This window comes from Herpailurus yagouaroundi, unplaced genomic scaffold, assembly GCF_014898765.1.
Source record: "Herpailurus yagouaroundi ecotype Mexico unplaced genomic scaffold, PumYag 197, whole genome shotgun sequence".
Lineage (NCBI taxonomy): Eukaryota > Metazoa > Chordata > Mammalia > Carnivora > Felidae > Herpailurus > Herpailurus yagouaroundi.
In genome coordinates this window covers 9,047,749-9,058,323 of record NW_024412428.1, presented here as the reverse complement: position 1 = coordinate 9,058,323, position 10,575 = coordinate 9,047,749, and the positions used below count along the sequence as shown (strand labels likewise).

General features: G+C 47.3%; 1 long non-coding RNA gene across 1 annotated transcript in view; it reads left to right on the top strand.

Annotated features, from left to right (window-relative positions):
• The window catches only part of LOC121012804 (uncharacterized), a 16,072-nt gene extending 6,787 nt beyond the window's left edge, over window positions 1-9,285 (top strand). The window contains exon 2 of the long non-coding RNA XR_005782317.1: window positions 8,122-9,285. This is a non-coding gene — a long non-coding RNA (uncharacterized LOC121012804). The remainder of the gene's footprint in view (window positions 1-8,121) is intronic.
• The last annotated feature ends 1,290 nt before the right edge of the window (window positions 9,286-10,575 follow it).

The following is a 10,575-nucleotide window of genomic DNA, read 5'->3' as shown; positions in this document are numbered from 1 at the left end:
TTGCTTGAGTGGCTCAGTCGATTAAGCCTCCGACTCTTGGTTTTGGCTCAGGTCATGATCTTGCTGTTGGTGAGTTTGAGCCTGAGTTGGGCTCTGTGCTGACAGTGTGGAGCCTGTGTGGGATTCTCTCTTTCTCCCTTTCTCTCTGCCCCTCCCCTGCTTGAGCTCTCTCTCTCTCTCTCTCTCTCTCAAAATAAATAGATAAACTTAAAAAAAAAACCACACCACTGTTTTCAAAATTCTTTTCACCCCTTTCATGTGGTTATGTTGTTCGTTTGTAATACACTTAGGTGAATTTGTTATGGCTTAGATCCCTCTGGGGTTCCCTCCCATACCCTGATTCATTTGGTTTTTTAAATTTACCTACAACAAACTTCACACTTGCTGGTGTACGGGTCTGTGGGTTTTGACAAACGCATAGAGTTGTGTGTCCACCACCGCAGTCATGATATAGAATAATTCGATCACAAAATTTCCCTCACGCTGCCCCTTTGCAGTCAACCCCTGCCTGCACCTCATTCCCTCGCAATCACTGATCTGTTTTCTGTTCCTGTAGTGTGGCCTTTTCCAGGAAGTTAAACGAACGGAATTCTATAATAGCCTTTTGATCTGGCTTACTTCACTTAGCAAAATGTGTCCGAGAGTCAGTGATTCCATTACATGAATCGATAATTTGCTCCTTTTATTGCTGAATAATATTCCACTTTTTAGGCACCTCAGGCTACCGTTGCCATTGCTGTGACACTGCCTTGAGGCACGGCGGGATATTCTAGGAGAAAAAAATGTTACAGTTACTGCTCGTTTGGTCGTACTCTGGATTCTGCTCTCCTATCTCAGTCTGCCTGTTCCCCGTTGACTTTTTTGATTCCCCAAACAAATGCTGCATCGTTCTGTCCGGGTTTTAGAATGGCAATCCATGGGAGAGTCCAGGCGGAGGGTACATTCACCGTCGTACCCAGAACTGGACCCTCTGTCCTTTGTCTCTTGGCTTTGAAAAGTTGGAAGTCGATGTGTTTCCTGATCCTTGTAATTGACCTATTTTATCTTCATGGAAGCCCGTAGGATCGTGTTTTGTTCCCAGTGGGTCCCCAGTGGTTAGAAGTTGCCCAGTGATGTTCCTTGGGCAATTTTCGACCGTTGTGTCGGGTCCGCGCTAGACCCTTCCGTTCTAGAATAGCGTGTCCTGTCCTTGGTGAACTGCTCAAATGATTTTGTCGATGATTAACCCTCTATTTCTCTTTCCTCTCTTGCTGAGATCTCTTCCATTCTTTGAATGTCAGACTTCTTGGACCCATCCTCTACTTTCTTTTCTCCTTCATCTTCCATGTCTTTGTCTTTTTTCCTGTCGTTTCTGGGATACTTACCATCAACTTCATTTTCCAGTCTCTCTATATTTAATTTGTCATCTGTGCAGTCTTGTTTTTAGTTCCCGAGAGCTCTTTGGCTGTTCTGTTTCTTCTTCTTCTTCCTCTCCTCCTGCCTCCTCCTCCTCTTCTTCTTTTATAGCATTCTTTGCCTAGATTGTCTTTTGCTTGGATCGTCCGTCGTTGCTCTGAGGATATTATTTATCGCGGGGAAAGTTTTCGTCTCCCTGCATAGACTCCAGGTGGCCTTTTTCTTTGGTTTGTGGTGTATCTATCTCCACGGTAGCGTTGGGAACCAACAAGCCAGAATTGGAAGCTCTGAGCTCAAGGTGGGGGTTTGCTGACTGTCAGCTTCCCTGCAGGGTGAGCTCACTGTGTGGGCTATTTGTTGAGCACTCCCTAACTTCAGTATCTTTGGGAGGTTTCTCTGGGGCTGGTCGGATTCTCCAGAGGAGACTTTTAGTCTCCTGCCTGGAAGCTTAACATCTGGCTGCCAAAGTCCTGGGAGCTGAGCCGGGGGAGGGATGGAGGTCTCTCTCGGCACTTGGCACTCATTGTGTATACACTCGTTTAATCTTCTTTGCCTGGACAAGGCGCTTCCAAGTTCCCAGTCCACAGACTCCTATTTTCCACTCTTAGGAGGATGAAATCCCTAGACTCTGGTTAGATGGGGTAAAAGCAGTCTCCCGGGATACGGGGCGGGGGGGGGGGGCCGCAGCAATCTAGAGATCTGCCTTCGGGGGTTTTCACCCAGTCCTTCCCGTAGCCACCCCATATATACCCACCACTGCCTGGAGCTGTTGGTTCCTGACTTTTTTGGAAGATTCTATAGTGCCAAACGGGTTCGTCCTCAGCTTTATGTACTGTCAGCTCAAGGCCTGGTAAGTCCTTTTATCACTCACTCACCTGCTTCCTGGCTTCTATCATCTTGTTGCTGTTCTCTCCTCGCTTGTCCTGCCTGTCTTTGTGGGGTGTGTCTTTAAAGAGTCTCTTTTTACCGTAGCGTTAGTGCCTTTGGGGAGGAAGCAAGTTAGATGTATATATTCACTCTTGCATCCTAAAAAAAGAAGTTGAGAATGGTTTTTGTTTTTGTTTTTGTTTTTTAATAGCAGAAATCATGACTCTTAACGCCAAAATGGTGGCTGGATACCACTTTTGTTGGGCCTTAGTTGGACAGGACTCGTACAAAGTCACGTAGCTAGTTAGGAAGAACAGTTTTAGAGCCTGGGACCTGACTTCCCTAATTTTGTTTCTCCTGTACCAGCGCGGTGCCCCTTATCGTTATCAAATGACATTTAACGAATCCTTTATTTTGAACTAGTTCCAAAAAATAGAAAAGAGGGTTCCCGTGTGTCCTTCACTTAGTTTCCCCCGACAGTCAAGTCTTAGATGACAACAGCACATTGTCAAAAACCAGGAGCTTGACGTTGGTATAATACTCTGACGAAGGTCAGGTACAGACCTTCAGGCAACGTTTTTTGAGTGTCTTAAACTTGCGTATTCTGCTCAGCAAAAGCCAGAAAAAGACTCAATCTTTTCATACGAAGGAGCCTCTGATCTAAATAGACATACAAAGATAACTCACCAAATAACGACACTCAAGTACAGTCCAAAATATATTTTGCGGCCATCCTCCAGAAAAGCAAGGGGCGGTTAAAAGAGTGCAGGCTTTGAAATCAGACAAACCTGGGTCCGAATTCAGCTTTGCTGCTTAAGATTTGTGTGTCCCTCGTCGAGGAATTTCCCTGAGCCTCATTTTCTGGGTGTAAAATGGTGAAGATTATTATCGACTTCTTAATATGGTGGGAATTAAATCACATATACTATAGTCTGGAACAGTGCTTGGTACATAGTAGATACTCAATAAACGGTCACCATCATTATTAATAAGGTCATAATCCTCAAGGATCATAATCCTCTAGCTGTCCACTTGATCTTGAGTCCAGCTCAAACACCAGGTAGGATTCTACCTCTTAATTCACTCTGTTGGGTTTAGATAGAAATCAGAGAACAATTCCTCCCGAAGAGAGGCCTCACGGGGCCACATGACTTTCCCAAAGAGGTGGCATAGGTGCGTCCTCTGGGCCTCCTGCTTTTACACCAGTGTTTCAGTGAAGTATGGGAAGATGGTCAAACATTCAACTAAATGCAAGTAATTTATGAAAACTTTGGAAAGGGACTGTGATTCTTTTGGGTGGAGTGCAAAGTAGGGGCGCGTATCAGACGGCTGGAAGGATGATGCTTAGCTCTTGCCTACATTATGTTGACAAGCAGTTCATCTTAAGCCCAGGTTAAGACACTTGCTCCTCCCCACCCCCCAACCCCCTACCACTCCATTTGCAAGGCCAAGGGTCTCAGGCCCAAAGAGGAAGTTGCTGTCACAGGGCACAGCAAGAAGGCTTTGGAACTAGAAACCCATGCAAATTAGAAATCGAGCTTTGTTTGATTATCTAAACAAAAGTACTTACAGGTCCGTGTGCGAACTAGCGACCTGGGGCTTTTCAAAGGCCCACACTTGGGCCCCTCTCAGCAGGGGGTTGTCCCAGGAGCATCCTGCTTTGTATCGCACCTGATCTCCCCGCTTGCCCACCTCCGGCTTGGATTTCCTGCCCTTGGCATCCACAGAGAGGGGGGGTGCTCAGAAAGGCCTGGGCGCACAGCAAGGGAGGAGCTCTGCGTGCAAACCTGGCCGTTTGTTTAGATGGTAAAGTCATGACTTTCCTTTGGGGGGGGCGGGGTGGTAGTCTGATGGTAAGACAGGATCTGAGGATAAAGAAAAAGCTACTTCACGGTCCTGTCTCTCTTCCTGTTCTGTTGCCTGCCAGGCCTTCCTTTGTGTCTCCAACCCCCGTTCCTCCCCTACCATCTCACCAAAGCTCACATTTTCCTTCTGCCGGTTTCTCTCTTGCCTGTCTGCGGGGTTGTTTTTTTTTTTTTTTAGGGACCCAGGTACAGCTCTTGGTAGTTTAGTCGAGGGGCTAATTCACGAAATTCTCTCTTCTATTAATCGTCTCGCTACGCCCACAACCAGAATATCCTAAAGGAAATTAGGCTACATCTAAATGAACTGTGTGGTAAGTGCTGTCATATAAATGGAAAACCATGTTTGTCCCAGGCTGAATGGTGTCACTTCCCCCACCCCCTGTTGAAGTCCCAACCCCCAATACCTCTGAACGTGACCGTATTTGGAGACAGGGACTTCAAAGAGGTAATTACGTAAAAGTGAAGCATTTAGGGTGGGACCTAATCCCATAGGAACACGTGTCCTCTCAAGGATATTAAGACACAGACAGGCGCAGGCGTAGAGGGAAGACCATGCGAGGACACAGGGAGAAGGTGGCCATCGACAAGTCAAGGGGAGGGGTCTCAGAAGAGACCAACGCCGTTGACACTTGATCTCGGGCCTCTAGACTCCGGAGCCATAAGGCAGTACATCTCTGTTGCGTAAGCCGTTCAGTGTGTGGTACTTTCTATGGCAGCCGGGGCCGACCAGTACATGGTTTAATCATAACTGCGCTGTGGTTCTAATCAATCAATTCACAAAGGTTAACGGGCACCTATTTTTTGCGATCACCGTGTAAACGGGGTGTACTTGCTGTCTTCTTTTCTTTTTAGCAGCTTAATTGAGGGATAATTAATGTCCGATAAACTGGACAGACTTTAAGTCTACAACCTGATAAATTTTGACCCCTCTCTACACTCAGAACACCATCACCACAATCAAGATACTGAACATACCTGTCATCTTCAGAAGTTTCCCTGAACTCCTTCATACTCTCTCTGGGCCCCCCCCCCCCCCCCCCCGCTTCCCCATTTTCCAGGCCACCACTGAATCCGCGTTCTGTCACTAGAGGTGAATTTGTCACGTCTAGAGTTTTACATACATGGAGTCGATCACACAGTATGCATTCTTGTTTGTCTAATTGCTCTCACTTTGTTTAATTATTTGCAGATTCATCCAGGTTGTTGTGTAGAGCAATAGTAGTATTCCACGGTACGCATTCGCCAAGGTCCATCTACTTACGTGTGAAAGGACTCTTCCCGGCTTTAATTTTCTTTCCAACAAAAAATAAGTTTTAACTGATTAATAATATAAGGCGATTAAGTACCACATTGTCTTTATTTACTGTCTTACCCAGGTTATTTTATTTTAAGGATATGAAAATAATTGTAATAGCTTTTCTGATGGTACCAAGGGTCTCTATTGTTTTCCAAAAAGGGTTTAATGTCTTAATTATTGGAGTGCCCTACAATAGGGGTTTCAAGACCGTGATCTGGATTTTAGTTGATTCTCAGTTATTATCTTTGATCATAATGGATTTTTTTCCTCCTTTTTCACCCAATTTAAGCAGGTGTTTGTTTATAATCGTTTGAGATTCTGAGTAGAGTTGCTATAAACATGCGCAAGTCTTTCTGTGGACATATGCTTTCTTTTCTTTTGGGAAAATACATAGAAGTGAGATGGTTGGATCATATGGAAGGTGTGTTTAATGTGGTTTTTTTTTTTAATTTTTAATGTTTATTTATTGTTGAGAGAGACAGACAGCATGTGAGCGGGGGTGGGGGGGACGGGGGCAGAGAGAGAGGGAGACACAGAATCCGAAGCAGGCTCCAGGCTGTCAGCAAAGAGCCCGACGCGGGGCTCGAACCCATGAGCAGTGAGATTGTGACCTGAGCCGAAGTCGGACACTCAACCGACTGAGCCACCCAGGCGCCCCAGTGTGTTTGATTTTTTAAAAATTGCCAAGCTTTTCCCAAAATGGCTGTACCATTTTGTCCCATCCCCAGCAGTAAATGAGAGTTCTGGTTCCTCTGCATCTGTGCCAATATTTGGAATAGTTGATGTTTTTGACTCTAGCCATTCTAAAAGGAATGTCATGGCATATCATTGTGAGGTTAATTTGCATCCTCCCAAAGATGTTGAGTATCACTGCCGTCCATGTATCTTTTTTTTTGGATGACATGTCTGCTCAGATCTTTTGCCTATTTTTTAATTGGGTTGTTTGTTTTCTTATTATTGAATTTTGAGAGCTCGTTATATGTTCCAGATACAGGTCTTTTATCAGATATATACCTTGCAAATATTTTTTTCTAGTCTGTGATTTGTGTTTTCATTCTCTTTTAGTAGCATCTTTCAAAGAAGAGAATTTTTAAATCTGACGAAATCCAATTTATCAACTTTTTAGAAAATTTTTATTTTTCATTTTACTTTTTTATAGATTGTGCTTTTGGCATCACATGTAAGAAATCTTTGCCTCCTCTTGTCACCAAGATTTTCTCCTATGCTTTCTTCAAAAAGTGTCTCAGTTTTAGGTTTTACATTTGGGTTTATAGCCCTGCTTGAGTTAATATGTGTATATGGTGTGAGGTATGGGTCAAGATTCTTTTACTTATTTATTTTTTCATGTGGGTGTTGAATTGTTTCAGTACCATTTGTTCTTCTCTAGTGAGTTGCCTTTGCATTGTTGTCATAGATCAGTTAGTTGTCTTTATGTGTATGGGTTTATCTTTGGACTTTTTATTCTAGTCTAGTGATAGTTTTATCTGTCTTTATGTCGGTAGCATAAAGGTGTCGGCAGCCATCTTGATTGCTATAACTTTGTAGTAAGTCTTGAAATTAGGAAGTGTTAGCTTCTCAACTTTGTTCTTTTGAATGTCTTTTGTAAACAGCATGATCTTTAATGCCTTCATTGCCACACAGAGATCCTTTTGGGTGGGCTTAATTAATTTCCTCTCTGAATCTCCACAGTGGCTCTTACAGATTTGCGCACTTCTTTTTTTTCTCTTTTATTTATTTTGAGGGAGAGAGAGAGAGAGAGCACGTGCATGGGGAAGGGGCAGAGAGAGAGAGAGAGAGAGGGAGACACAGTATCCGAAGCAGGCTCCAGGCTCCAGCTGGCAGCCCAGAGCCCAACACGGGGCTCGAACCCATGAGCCTTTGAGTGGTGAGATCATGACCTGAGGGGAAGTCAGCCGAGCAAGCTTCTTAAACTTTAGCATGCGTCAGAATCTCCAGGAAAGTTTGTGTGTGTGTTTTGTTTTTTATTTTGGAGAGAGAGAGAAAGAGAGAGAGAGAGAGTGCACATGTGCATGGGGGAGAGGAGGAAGGGCAGAGAGAGAGAGAGGGGGGAGACGGAGAATCCCAAGCAGGCTCCTCGCTGCCAGTGTGGAGCCCAAGGCAGAGTTCGAACCCACAAACCATGAGATCATGACCTGAGCCAAAATCAAGGGTTGGACGCCTAACCGAATGAGCCACCCAGGTACCCCTATCCGGGATGGTTTGTTAAAGCCCAGTTTCCTGGGCCTCACCCTGGAGTTTCTGATTCAGTGGGCCTGGCGTGGGGTCTGAGAATTTCCTTTTCTAGCAAGGTCCCAGGTGCTGCTGATACTGCCAGTCTAGGGGCCACCGTCTGGGAGCCAGTGGGTTACAGAATGGTCACAAGGGCTTGAGACAGAGGCTCCACACTGGGCCTCCAGACGCAGCCCCCAGCGTCTCGCTGCAGAACTGGCTTGGCCAGATAGTTGGTGCACCTGCTGCTTGCACCACTGACCCCAGAGTCACACTGCCTCTGCTGCAGGCGGGGACAGCTGCAGAACCGGGAGGCTGTGCTCGGTCCCCGGGGGGTTAGAGACTGACCCACGTTAGCGCCTTGGTCACCCTCGCTGGGGACGGCCCAGAGCATCTCCACCTCCGTGTGAGACAAGGGAGCCTGGGAAAAAACTGCCTGTTTTGCCCCTTTTCCCGTTTCTCTTCCAGCTAGGACCTATACCCCCGCCTCGTAGAACAGATCGCGTGTGTCCCCCTTGTAAAGGTCAAGGAGTTCGCGCTTTCTTTGCAGTCTTCCAGCACAAGAGGTCAGATCAGAGGAGCGACCAGAGGAACGTCTTCCTTCCCTCCTGGTCCGTGTGAAGGTGTTCCAAGACCCACTGACTCACCAAGACCCCTGGCTCTCTCTCCAGCTCCTTCCCTCCCAGCGCTCATCGGCAGAGACTGGAACCCCGGTGTGGTACCTCGAACCCGTTTGAGACCGACTCCATTCCTGGAAGGAAGATCTGATATCCTTCCCCTGATGAGTTGCAAAGCGTTTTGGAGCCAATCCTCTCTCCCCGGAGCTTGCAGACCTTCCAGTGGTTTCCAGTGGACCCTGTGGGCCGTAGATGCAAACAGCCAAGGTGCCTGTTCCCTGCCATTAGCTCAGGTCAAGGTGTCATTTAGATGGCTTCTCAGGCTGGCTCGGTTCTCCCGCCTCCGAGCCCAGAGGTGCGGGTTGGGGACACAGGACGGGTGTGATCAGAGTTCAGGCGATACTTTCTCCCATCTTAAGGTACAGCCTCTTCCTTTAAAGCCACGCTTCAGTGCCACCCACAGCCTTTGCCGACCATGACATAAGCCAACTGTTTTAAAATTTTGGCAATGCTCATGGCGTCGGAAGCCAAGCCTTAAACAGAGAGGCATCATGACACAGCGGAAGGAGCATGGGATTTGGAGACAGAAGGTCTCCAAAATTGACTCCTTGTCCCTATTGACTCCTTGTGTGACCCTGGACGCATTTCTTAACCTTTTCTTGCCTCAGTGCCTTCACCTGTGAAAAGAGAAAACTCTGCACCGGAGGCTTGTGAGGATTTAGTATTAAGTGCTTGGTACGTAGTGTCGAACGGCAGCCGTTAGTAACATTTATAGTGGGGAGCACGGAGGAGGGTGACAGGCCCATGGCTCATTTGCCTGTACTTCTAAACACGTGTACCGTCTCCGTAAATGTATGGTCTTAGTGGGACAGAGACTGTATTTAGAAATTCTATTCATTTGCCCTTTCACATCCTGTCTAGAATAAGGCAAGGTATAAACATTATTTTTTATGTTGCACACTCACTGAGTAAAGCGAGCTCTTCCCCTGTTCGGTGCTGGAGAGAGATCTGAGCAGATCTGAGAGAGACAGCGGCTGACCTCACGGACCTCACGGTCAAGGGGGCGAGGCCATCGCGCGCCTCTGATCACAGGCAGTGAGATGGGTTCGGTCGCAGGGATGCGCCCGCGGTGCTAAGGGCCCTGGGGGAGGGGCAGCAAGCGCCATCTGCAGGCACCTGCAAGCCCGACCAAGGAGGTGGGACTCTTGTAGGCGGTGGCACCGCGCTAGGAGAGAGAGAGAGAGCTGGCTGGGTGTGCATTTGGAGCCCTCACTGCTGCAGCTGGGGCTGGAGGGACAGGGGCACAAATGCCACCGTCCAGGCGAGCAGTGGCAAGGGACTGGAGCCCACGGGCCGCTCCCAGGGCTGGCGAGAGGGCCGCTCAGCAAGATGAGGGGGCTGACTGGATGCAAGGATAAAGCCAAGAGGCAAGGACACGATGACTTCAGGGTCCCTGGCTTCTGCAACCGGGTGGATGGTCGTGCTTTGGGCCACATTTTCTCCTCTTTTGTTTTCTTTTTTTTCCTTCTCTTTTCTTTCTCTTCAAATTCATTTATTTATTTTGAGAGAGAGGGGAGCGCGGGAGGGGCAGTGAGAGAGGGAGAGAGAGAATCCCAAGCAGGCTTTGCACCATCAGCGCGGAGCCCGATTGGAGGCTCGAACTCACGAACTCAGATCACGACCCAAGCCGAAGTCAGATGCTTAATCGCTTAACTGACTGAGCCACCCCGGGCGCCCTGGGCCACATTTTCTTTGAATGCAACGGCAAAAATCATGGCATGTTCTTAGTAATTCTGATTTCCTATGGGTGACTTTTGTGACCAGAGTTTATTTACTTGTCCCATTTTCTCTGATACAATTCTATCTGGTAACTAGTAGGGACTAGAACAGATAAGAACAGAATAAGGGCATGAGTCTTTGCCTTCTGCTCCCCCCCCCCGCCCCCAAATAGGAAGCAATTCAGGGTAATTTATGGGCTGTTAACTTACACAGCTAGGACAGAGAGCGGAGTAGGAGTGGCAGTCTGGGCACGGATGGGGAGGTTGCCCAGTTGCTGGGCAAGTGCTCAAAACAGCTTCTGGCTTAGCCGCTTTTCCAGGCACCAACCTCCCCCCCCCCCCCGCCCCCGCCAGGTTATGAAATATTTAATACTGTATTTTTATGGGAGAAATGCAACCAGGAGAAAGAAATGTGCCATAAAGTTGGCCTGACCAGATTTTGCCCAACTGACTGGCTTCAAGAACAGGAATGTTTCTGGCCAGTGCATTCAAGGAAGAGAAATGAGAACAAAAACAACCAAATTATA